The following is a 12,495-nucleotide window of genomic DNA, read 5'->3' as shown; positions in this document are numbered from 1 at the left end:
CCCCTGTCCCAGTGTGGAAATGCCTATGTTTGTTAGGGAAACTGTTTAAATATGGTTAAGAAAATAATATTGTGACTTTATTACTAAATTGAAATGTTACTGTTGTCTGTTTTATCTCTCAAATCCATCTGTTTGTCTTAAAAGTGGGGAAGGGGGCATTTAATTTATTCAGAGAGCAAGAAATCAAAACCATCGAACGACCGTGCATGTGCCAGTTTTTTGTTTTACATATTGTTTTCCAGGGGTCATAGTGATATTAACTTCTCACTGAAGTATGTCAGAGAGGCAAGTGGAAAAAAATAAGTTAACAGTTATACTTGCAACTCACTAGGTCAGTCAGATATTCTTCCATGTGGGTCATTTAGCATTGTGTGCATTTCCCCTGGATGAAAGGGAGGCCAGGTGTGCTGTGTGTGCTCTCTAAATCAACACATTGCTCCGAGAAAGAATGAACGTAAAGGCGGTGGAGCCAGTGTACAGGAGAATGAAGTCAAATATCTACTGTGTGTGCAGATGCAGGAGACTCACCTCATCCATACTTTTAGATGGCTTAACTGGCCCTGTGGAGAGCCAGGGCAGCATCTCCATAGCCTCTCTGCCCTGGGACCACATCCCTGAAGCCTCACTGTGTGCTACTCTGTGCCAGTCCCATGCAAGAGCAAGAAGGTTTGATGTGCAGTCAGGAGACTCAGATTTCCTTGAACTTTTGGGAGATGTTATCTGAAATAGCTGTGGTCCTTGCTTGGAAAAGGACTGTTGATTCACACCCTTGGACCAGTGCTTCTATAGTGTTTCCTTCCATAATATCTGTCTCATTTCTTTCCTAGTAAAGAACAATTTCCCCTAATGATACTCTCTCATCTGCCTGTCACATCTCCCTGCAGGAATTGGAATTCACTGATAAATTAAATTGCCACATTCCTGTCTGTACTTTCTCCTTGATAATATGTAGCTTTTGATGAGCATGTAACCAACACTGATATGAAAAGTATCAATACAAGCAGCATGAAGGCAGTTTTGTGGATTTTGGGGGTTGGTTTGTTTGGTGGATTTTTTTTTTTTTTTTTTTTTTTTTTTTTTTTGTTGTTGTTAGTTTTGTTTTATCTTATTTCATTATAATTTTCTGGGTTAATTCTGTGATTGTAATTTTCTGGGGTAGAGAGAAATTCAAGTCCTGCTTTCCACCGGTTTCCTTCTGCCATGCAATATGTGCTAAAATAAGAGTCTGTCCATCTGTCTTCCTGTGGTACACAGGTACTTTTTGCATGACTAAAATTGGATCTAATGTCCCACAAGACACTTATATGGGTTAGCTTGTCTTAACATGCTTTAAAACCAAGTGAATGGAAGAAAGAGACAGTAACTAGAATATATAGGTCAAAGATTTCTTCATCCTTCAGATAATCCAGTTATTTTAAAAAGTAGCAGGAAGTAATCCTAAAAGCTGAGCTTTTCCAAATCAATTATAAACATTGCTTTGAAATCCCTCATGGGTTTATTTTAAATTTCAAAATAGTTTTGTAAATGTTGTGTGTCTCGGTTGATATCCAACAAAAAACTTGTTTATTTGCTGTGTAGAGTTCACTTTAGGATTAAGGCTTCAAGACCTTCACATGCACTGCAGACATACTCACAGACATCTAGATAGATGTCTGCCCGTAGCTGTTCAAAACTAAATGGAAGAGGGTATTCTCTTCTCAGATATGGCTAATTAGGAAAAGGGGCGGGGGTGGGGGTGCGGGGGTGGGGAGGATGTTATTACAAAACAAAAGCAGTATTCCAGAAATGCAGCATGAAAGACGAGTAAGACCATGTTTCAAGGTCTTGTTGAGCATAAATCCTTACCATTGTTTGGATGTTGTATATTTCAGAGCACTCACCCACTGACAGGATTTCCAAGGGCAGCACTACTGTGGTCTCTCCCTCCTCCTGCAGCCAGCTTATCCTGTTGTGCTGTCTGTCCATAGTGACTCCTGAGTCAATTCCTTTTCTGTCACTGCACCTCTTTGAAGCTGAAGAACTAAAATATGATAACTATTATGCTGCTTTTTCTTTATCTCAAAACACCAGGGTAATTTATCTTTATCTGCCTTTTGCTGAAATAGATATTGGGGCACAGGGCTGGATGTGGCTGCTGTTCGCAGCAATGAGAAATTCTGTAGCTGTTGCTAAGTGTTCAAAACCAGGATGTTATAGTTGGCCAGATGTCATTAAATGCTTCTAGGTTTAACAAAAGGTTTTTGTGAGGGATAAAGGTAAGAAAAGATTATGCATCTGTAGGTATTCAGAAAGCTGAAACGAAAATAGTTTCTAGCTGAAAAAGAGACAGCACAAATGGGTTTTGCAATATGATTATGTTCAAATCTGTGGGATGCAGAATGACAGAAATAGCCAAGAGAAAAGTTTACAAAAGACAATTATAAACAGGCATGGATGAAAACAGAGAAAGAATTCTAACTGTTGTTCAAAAGGGACAACCTTTACCTGTTTGCTGAGAAACTTGCTCTTGATGTTTATTTTCTCTTGCACTGAGGAAAGGTGGCTTTGAACATTTTTTGTAATAAGCTAATTTAGATTCAAGATATGCTGGCCTCTGGGAGTTTCTCCTGCATTTGAAATAACTCACAAGACCCCAGACTCCTGGGTCTCTGCTCAGGCCAGAAAGAGGTAACAACTTTTTTCTTTGAAAGAGAAATCCATTGCATTTCTATATTAATCCAGAAATAACATGAATTGTGTAGTATTAGTGTTCCTTACCGAGCTGGAGTAAGTTTCTATATTGCTGGATAAGTGCATGGCAAGCAGAAAACCAGTCCATTGCCTGTGCCTCACCAGAGTCTCAGCACACAGAAATCAGAATCACAGCCACTGCACTTTCCAACTCCATCTGAAAAGCAGGAAGGATTAACCAGAACCTCTCAGCAGATGACTATGATGTATTGGAAGGCAGTGTAGAAAATATTGTAGGTTTCTAAGTATGCAAATATCTTGCTGTTATGATTTACAAATTAGATTCCTCAATTCTACTGGGAACACATGTATTTCCAACTGTAGGGTTCTCAGACAGACTATCCTGCTTCTACAATCTCTCTGAATTTTTAGCAGGAACAAGTTTTCAAATCGTAGTTGATTTATATTGGCAAAATGCAGCTTTACTTTCTTTTCAGTTCAGAAGTGCCTTTGACTTGTTGGGCTGCAGCCTGAAGCTAGAAAATTTCACACAGGAGCTTGAACAAAACTAATATACTGATGTTCAGCAGTGGTTGTGAAAGGGTTAGGCTTTCTCAGTTGCTAGATTTTTCTGCTTTGCTCAAAATTTTGCTCTTCTAGAAGAGACACATTATTTTTGAACCACATGCTTGGGAAAACCTAAACTTAGTTTCACAAGGCAGAAGCCCCTAAAGGTCTTTGATAGCATCCAGATCAAATGCTCTCAAATGTAGTCTATTTCCCATTCATCATTCGCCATTTGTGCGGTTGCCATCAGCTGAAACTGCCAGCTCTTTGGAATGCCCTGCTGCTCTTCCTCACAAAGGTGTAGAGCCTGATGCCATGAACTTTGTTTCAGCCTTCCTTTTCTAGGGAAGAAAGCTCTTCGCTTTTTCAGGTGACACTGTTGCTTGTCCTAAGTTATTGATTAATGGTATATTCAACAACAGAAAGGCAAACTAGCTAGTTGCATGTTAGATTAAATATAATTGTGTTCTTGTTTTAGGACTAAGAACTCTTCTAGTTGCTGAACTCTGAAAAATTTCTGTATTTTATGTTGCATTACTGAGGCAAAGACACCTGCACAGCAGATATAAAGCAATTCTTTCTCCTCAAAGCTGCAAAAGTTAATGAAGGGTAAACATTTCTTGTGAAGAGATCTCCATTTTTAACACGCATAAATTAGGTTATCTGGTAAAAATTAAATATATTTGAAGTTTATATTAATTAGGTATATTTAGCATGCGTTTCAAGTGTTGCGCCACCGAAAGACATCAGAGCAGCAAGAAGGTAGGCCAGGCTGCCAGGAGAGATGGTGATTGGCATATTCACAGGATTCAGTGAAGTTAAAATGAAACCATTTTAGTTCAATACGATCCAGAGCTCTTACCAAATCTCAAAAATAATAAATTGCAAGCTATTTTTTGGACACAAAATTAGCTGTTATCTTTCTTTAAGATTATCTGCACTGTAAGAGGCATTTGAAGACATGTTTGCCTAAATATTCACTATTTTTTTTTTCTCCTTTTGACTCAGGCCATATGGTGTTTTGGGTATTTTTCCTAACTTTTTCTCCAACAGATTTCAAAACCCCCAACAACAAATCACTTCTCTGATCTCTCCTTCTGATTGTTTCTTCTGTTTCCTGTAGGTGACATTTTCCACCACCAAGTTTTGTCTTTGAGAGCAGTGGTTTCTTTCCTCCAAACAATTTCCTTGATGTATTTTACTTTCTGTTGAGTAGTTTTTGCCAGAATTTCTGGGGCTTGCTGAATTTTTCTCTCTCACCTATATTTAACAGCACACTTATATGTCTTCTCATCCTCATTCTCTTTTGCTCTAAATTTGACCATAGAATTTCATTCTTCTTCCTTAAAAGCTTTTTCGTTTTGATTCCCTAATCCATTCCTCCATCAACTGATCCAGGATTTCTTAAGATCTTTGAAGCTTTTGTTCTGTAGCAAATCTTTTGCTAAAGCTCATCAGCTTTGACCTGGCAATTAACTTCAGGTGCCCATGTCTTGCCTCTGTGCTGGATCAACTCCTGTCTCTTCTTCTTTTCTTCAGTTTCTTTCAAAGACCTTTTCTCAAAAGCCCATGAAGCCTTGCATCTGAGCAGATTATAGTTCAGGTCTGTAGTATCTTTCTCCATGATCTACTTCTTTCTCAGTTGTTTTTCATGGAAACATTTCCTGTACTCATCTTAGAGCTTTGATCTTTTAAGCTTTTCCTTGTGCTTTGTTTCTTTCTCGTGTTCCAGTCTTTGTCATCTCATCTCCTGTAAGGCCATTTCTTTCACCCTGTTCAGACTGTTGCCACTCCCCTGGACTTTGCCCAGCAGCTGCCATCTCTTTCTCTTTCTCTTTCTCTTTCTCTTTCTCTTTCTCTTTCTCTTTCTCTTTCTCTTTCTCTTTCTCTTTCTCTTTCTCTTTCTCTTTCTCTTTCTCTTTTTCTCTTTCTCTTTCTCTTTTCTCTTTCCCCTTCCCTTCCCTTCCCTTCCCTTCCCTTCCCTTCCCTTCCCTTCCCTTCCCTTCCCTTCCCTTCCCTTCCCTTCCCTTCCCTTCCCTTCCCTTCCCTTCCCTTCCCTTCCCTTCCCTTCCCTTCCCCATGAGAATCATCTGTGGGGCTTTGTGGGCTCAGACCTAGTAGTAGCCGCAGCTGTGAGTGGTGCTGGTACTTAAGTCTAACAACTTAAGGACCTGAAGAGGAATTTTTAGCCTTAAATCCCTTTGTGAATATAGCCTCTAACAGCTCTTCCAACAGGGAGCTCTTGGACCATCTGCTGGGAAAGCTCACCATGGAGCTCAGCACTATACCACAGAAGGCTGGTTGGCTTCTTTGCTTTGGAGTCATGCTAGGGAGCAGATCTCTGGGGGATCATGGTCTTCAAGGCTGGTACCATTACAAGAGGTTGTTGGGATTTACACCAGCAGAAGCACTTTACAATATCCGCATGTGCATTAAGCAGTATAATGAGGAGTACTGATTCACTCTGGAAGTTATGAAGATGTAGGTTGCTGTGACTATGTCTTTAATCAAAAATCAAGAGCCACAGTCTTCTCAGAGGCAGCTTTCTCTTAAACCCTCACTGAAAGAAGCTGGTTTTTTTGTTAGTCCTATAAATGATTTTTAGCTGATTTTAACAAGAAACATTTTATTTTCAATATTATTATGATATAGATATTTTAGTCAGTTTTTTAATATCTGAAAATCAAAGTACTGTATAAAATTTCTTCAAATTATTGACTTTATTTCCTTGATTTTTCAGCATAAGCTCTGTTTGGTGGCTGAGGAGTCTCCATTGGACATATTCTTTAACTTGTCTTCAGCATTAAATAAGTATTGCATACTCTCTTGGGTGCTTTGGTGTGAGTTTTCTTCGGAAATACTCCATTGTTTAGAACTCAACTCAGAAATCTTGATTATTTCAGTACTCTGGTACAGTTTCTTTTCACTTGCAGTTTTTTTTAAATGTAAAAAAGATTCCCTAAAACTGTGAGTGAACAATAATGCCGGTTCATCCCTCCATTTTGTGTATATCTGCCCCTCTCCTGCAACATATAGAATGTTTCATAATGAGAAGAGTTCCTGTCCTCGCAAGTAACAGAGATAATTCAGTCTTTGGACTGTGTATTAGGCAGCTGCTAAACTTAACCTCAGATAAGAGAGCACACGGAGAATGATGCAAATGAAAGCAGACGTCCTTCTCAAACTATTTATCTCTGAATGCATGAAGTTGTGTGTGGAAATGTTATGTATGGAGATGAATTACAGAGGGACCAGTTGTGTCTTATGTAAAAATCATGTTGATGGAAACAAGGGGAAGAAATTGCAGTGCTATTGATCAAAATGCTTGTCAGCGTGTTGAAAATTGGAGCATCTTTATCCTGAAACAGCAACATTCCTTGTGGAAAAACAATTTCAATGAAATGAAGATATTTATACTAATGCTATTCATATTGTTCCTAAGAAACTCATACATCTCCCTAATGTGTAAAAAAATACATTCATCTCAGTTTTAGAGATGAGGAACAAATGAACACAGCAAATCTCTGCTGAGCAAACAGAGCTCCTGTCTTTCCTGACAGGTTAGCACTGATGTGCTCTTCCTCTCTGACGTGATATCTAAACGTGTGTATTTGTAACATAGTTTTGATATGCATTGGCATAACTGCAGCCTAAGTTACTTGCCATACACGTTTACATCATCAGTGATGGCACTCATTCAGAACTGAATTAGGCTCCTTTCTTCATGTTGTGACAGGTGGTGGGGAAATTTGTCTTAAGGTTGACCTAAGATATACATATCTTCTCTGCACCATATTTTTGTCTGAAGTATTAAAGGATCAGCGTTTTGCTGAAGAAACACCTTAAAAAAAATAGGTGTGAGCATTAGTTCCTTGGTCCCTCACATCATTTGGAGGAGACAGCTTCAGAAGGGATGCTGGACTCACAAACAGTGGCTTGGCGATTTGTGAGAGAGCACGAAAGCTCCTCTGCATCTCTTTCTTTATCCATGACATATACTTCACTGATGCTGATATTTTGGCCACAGTTTGTGTGCCATATCCTTTCAGTAAGCTACAACACTACTTGAAATAGGCAAGAATATGTTTTTTGAAGGTGATATTAATGGTAGGAATTATATAATTTACATAATAGTAGCATTTATTAAGTCACATAAAAGTGCCACTGTGCTGCCTATTTAGTCTCTTAAACTATAAAAGGGAAATGGTCTTATGCTGGTGATCAAAATGGACTCCTAAAAGTTAATCAAATCACTGTCCTTTTACTCTTCTTTTCTGCACAATATTATGGAGATGCAGAATAATTTGTGTAGTCAGTCATACAACAAATCTGTAGGTACTTGAATATCAAAATATCTGTACAAATAAAGTACCACCCTAAATAAGAGCCAAAGACAAATATTTTGTGATATTTCATTCCTTGTACCCAGGATGGCTACATAAGGAAGGAGGTCAGACTTCCTTCTCACCTACTTGCGAGTTGCAGCCGTTCAAACACATTTATCACTAAATAGCATCAGTAATATACAGCTAAGAGAGCTAAAGGAGAAGTGTTTTATGGTTTCCTGCTGTCACTGTTTGCTACTCCTGCAGTTTAGTTACAACCTTTGGCTGCTGATGTTATGTGTTTGTTTCACAGGATATGAAATAGAGGTGTGGGGTTCATGCTTTGGGTTAAATATAGCTGGCTGTAAAACTTCACTACGAAACCAGGCCACAGTTAGAATGCATCTTTCATGCTGCAGTCAGATACAGTCAGTGGGACTGAAGGAGATAAGAGAATTAAAGACACTGAAATTTTTTTTTTCTATTTATTTTCCTGAGGAAATATATTAAGTATATGAAGCAATTGCTCTCTGTTATGAGAATTGCTGGAGGTGAAAGATTTCCCACATTTGGACCAAGGCAGAAGTTCAGGTGGATTGCTTGTGTCACATGTAGTAAACAGCAGGTGGCTGCAAGCATAAGGGAAAAGAATGTGTATTTGACAACCTTATATTAAAACTAAATAAACCAGTTCTTCAGCTGGCATAGAAAGGTGTCTATTGATTCTGACAGAGATTTACTGGTGTGCATGTGGCTTGTCCTGAGAAAATGTTTCTCTAAATATCAGTGGGTGGTCGGAGGTTTTACACACAGAGATAGAGCTGATCAATACAATAAATATTTAACCTGCCTCAGAATATTTGCAGCCTGGATGTTCGTTCCACTTAAGCCAGAGAAGAAGCTAACTTTGACATTTGGATCCCTGTCTGAGGGTTTCGAATCTGCTGTTACAAAGGCAGTCACTTGTAAGCTGTCCTATGCTAGCCCATCTGCTGGGAGAGAAGCCACCTACCCGAGCAAAATGAAACCTTTGTCCCTTGATGGTACACAGGTATGAACTGTGAAAGCAAACGCTCTCATTGCTGATGGTCACATTTGTTTTGACTATCTCAAAGTTCCAAAAAAAGATCAAAATTTTGGAAGACAAGGCTGAAGGGTTCATGGAGAAGGAATTCCTCTTTCCTCATCCAAGCAGCTCAGCCCGTGTGGGTTTGCTATCATACCCACCTTTTTCCCTTAAAGCTGCCTTGGAAGTGAGAGGCATTCTGGATGGACTCCAGTAGGGAGCACTAGGAGGCTATTGCACATGCAGCTGCTGGGGAATTGCACTGAGATCAAACGGCTTGAGCATTAATTTGTTTCTGCTATTTTGTCTTTTAAAGGTGACTGTATTTATCTAGAAAACAAGAGTACCTTTTATGAGTGATCAAAGCTGTCATGTGAGAAATTGCCAGAAATTTAGCATACTCCAGTTATCACCATGCTGGGTCGGACCACTTTCCTGAGAGAGGCACTTTAAATTCAATTTCAGTTTGAGAACCCCCCATGATTGCAGCAGAATCATTCATAATGTGATTGGGGTCAGAGATTTTATCTCAAAGTATGTCCCACTAGTGACTGGGTTTCGTGTGTTATTGGTTGTGAGGAAGACTCTAATTACGTTTCCACGCTGTGTGGGGACTGGTTAACACAAAGAAATCTCATCTCCTTTTGTGTTGTGCTCAGCCCAGCAGTTACTTTTGTTCTAAATTGGGCCTGGCAGCCTCTAGGGTGGATGATTGACATGTCAATGTGCTAACAGAAGCCAGAACCAATTGTCTTGTCTGACACCTCCTTTCCTGCTCCGAATATTAATGATGAGTGACCCAGCTGAATGAATGAAAAGTGCACACATCCCTTGTGGCTCTGTGCAGATGCTCAGAGATGACAGCAGGATTTGCCCAGAAGAGGACACAAGCCCATAAAGCCATCTGGTATTATGTAGTGAGCTTAATGTGTTCATTGACTTGGCCAAATGTTTGGTAAATCAAAAGTTGACAGGGAAGGATTAATAATATTTATGCTTAAAATGCAGTCAAAACATCACTGGGAAAAATAGGAGTCCTAGATGAATTCCTATAAAAACAGAAAGTAGTAAAGCTCAAATTTTGAGCTGGGAAGATGGGCAAGGAAAATATAAAAATATTTTAGTTAAATACGTGTCGCAAAGCAGTGATCGGCTCTAAAAGTGCCTTCAGTTACCCCATGATTGATTTCAGATAATACAGATTTTTGATGATCACCACAGGCTTTTATAGTACAAGTTCCCAAAATGTCCAGATGAGCCAGCATTGTAAGCCATTTTGCAGTCACTTGATATTTATCAGTTCTTTATTCTGATATGGTTGAATCAAATAATCTCCTCTTTCTTAGTCTGGATAACCATAATATTTATGGTTATATTACCGACTGAGACTATTAAATGTGTAATCAGACTGTTAAGACTAGGTGGTATAATGCATAACCAAGGAGCAGATTTCTTTATTTAATCATGTAAAATTTATTTAGTTTTTCAGTGAAATAGATTCCCTTTTATAGTCTATGATTTAAGATTTTCCTCGTAAATGTTTCTTTTATCTCTAGTATCTCAGCCAGAAATTCTGCCCCAACAGACAACCAGAAAAAATCCATGTTAACATGCAATAGACTTTTTCTCTTTGTGAGGTTTAGATCTGGTTCAAAGACAAAAAAAAATCTTTTCTCACTCTATTTGGCATATCATATTTTTTATCTCCACTACAGTAAAAATGCAACCCATTTTCACCTTTAGTGCCTTCCTCATCTTTTGAAGATATTGCGGTTGAATATCCTTTGTATTTTCACAATATCCCAAAGATTGGCAACTCTTTTGCATCCATACAGGAGACTCTTGCATCCATGCATTGAGCAACTTTTGCAGCAATTATTGCAAACCTTTTCCCTTTCTCTATTTTCTCTTATACTGTATGACAGCCCAGTCAGACTCACCTGGTTGCTGTGAAACCATTTTGTCTTGCTCTTCAAATCCTTTTGTGTTGCCCCACTTAATTACCTCATTATGTTATTTCCCATCTTCCACATTTTTCCTATTACCCCAAAGGCCCTTCGCAGTTTGCTTTTATTTCTCAGCTGTTGGTGTTGCTTCCATTTTCGCTTTGCAAGCCATATATTGCACCTCACTTTGCTGTCTAAAACCTGTATGTCTAATTTAAACCACATCTTTCAGTTCTCCTATAGTTAGTGGAGAGAAAAGATACCTTCAGAGCACATTTGTTTTGTCTCAGTCTAAGATAAACACCTACGTTAATTGTGATGAATTGCCCTCTGGGTATTCTTTCCATACACAGGAAATCCAGACAATCAGTTTGGTTCCTACCTTACGAAGTAGGGAAAATGAATCCCTGTTCAAATCAGTTTGCTCAGAGTTTTCCCAGGTGCCTGATTCCCTTCTGCCTTAGTATCTTAACTCCCTCCCTGGAATCCATTTGATACCATTTTCTCAAACTTAGTTTGCTATTAAAATTTAAGCCTTCAAGGGAATAAACTGCTATTGTAAACATCCACTTAGGAAAAGCAAAAATAGAGAATTCTAAAATAATTTTTTGTTGACTTCACAATGCTTCATACTGAACTTATGTTTGTGGGGCATTGGGGTATTACCTTGTTCCTGTGAGAGAGTGCCTTTCTGTTTGTGTTGTATAAAGGCTTTATTAGCAGAAGGGTTCAAGCTTACAGATTAAACCAGCAATTTGCGGCAGAAACCTGAGTAACACCTGTTACAGCAGTCCCCTAGAGGCACGGTACACTTGATGGCCAGCACTGCCACATGCAGACTGATGATTCTGGCCTGAGGTGGCCATACAGCATGGGAAATATTTTTTTGTGTAAGTATCTGTTTGAACAGAACCCTTTCACTACATTACAGTAGTAAAATCAATAACCTTAAAAAACTGCCTGTAACATAATATTATTTTAGAAAAAAAATCTGACAAAATGTTAAGTTAAAAAGATTCTTTACTCTGGCATCTTAAAAATAGATGAGTAGCTAATTTCTAAACAATTACAAGGAGAATCACTCTGGGATTAGACCTTTGAATGACAAAATTTAGCTGCAAGCACTTTTATTATTTTTTTCTTTTTTTCTATGTAAATGAATAACTAAATAATTGTGCCACAGAAACAGTAGGTCCAAGGTTCATAAAGAAAGTAGATCTGCACTTCACAGATTTATGACAACTCAATGATCAGTGTCACTGAAAAGCAAGAATGAACTTTTCATCTATTGTTTGCAGTCATATGGGTTGTGCCCTCCAATCTGAAGCAAGACAAGATGATGATATCTTTTAATGACAAAATAATAAAAAAATTATTTTTTTAATGTAGCTTCTTCTACTAGAATTAAAAAATATATAATAATTATCTTATTCCAAAGGGCATTAACTTGCTTCAGTAAAAATGTTTGGTCTCTTTTGTGCATACCAGTTTCAGCTTTGAAACTCATAGAAAGGGTTTAATTTCATAGAATCACAGAATGGTTAGGGTTGGAATGGACACTGGAGATTATCTGGTTCTAACCCCCACTGCCATGGGCAGGGACACCCACTAGACCAGATTGCTCAGAGCCCCATCCAACCTGTCTCTAAACACTCCCAGGGATGGGGCAACCACAGCTTCTCTGGGCAACTTGTTCCAGTGCCTCACCACCTTCGCAGCAAAGAATTTCTTTCTAGTATCTAATCTAAATTTAATCTCTTTCAGTTTGAGGCCATTCCTCCTTGTCCCATCACTGCATGTCCTTGGGAAAAGTCCCTCTGCAGCTCTCCTGCAGACCTCTTAAGTGTTGAAAGGCTGCTCTAAGGCCTCCTTGGACAGTGAGCAGGTTTTCTGTGGGCTCTGCCTCCACCGTGTTCAGCCA

The sequence above is a fragment of the Chamaea fasciata genome, unplaced genomic scaffold (assembly GCF_029207755.1).
Source record: "Chamaea fasciata isolate MVZ Bird 193981 ecotype frontalis unplaced genomic scaffold, bChaFas1.0.hap1 SCAF_3, whole genome shotgun sequence".
Classification (NCBI taxonomy): domain Eukaryota; kingdom Metazoa; phylum Chordata; class Aves; order Passeriformes; family Sylviidae; genus Chamaea; species Chamaea fasciata.
Note: the sequence above shows the minus strand (reverse complement) of the source record.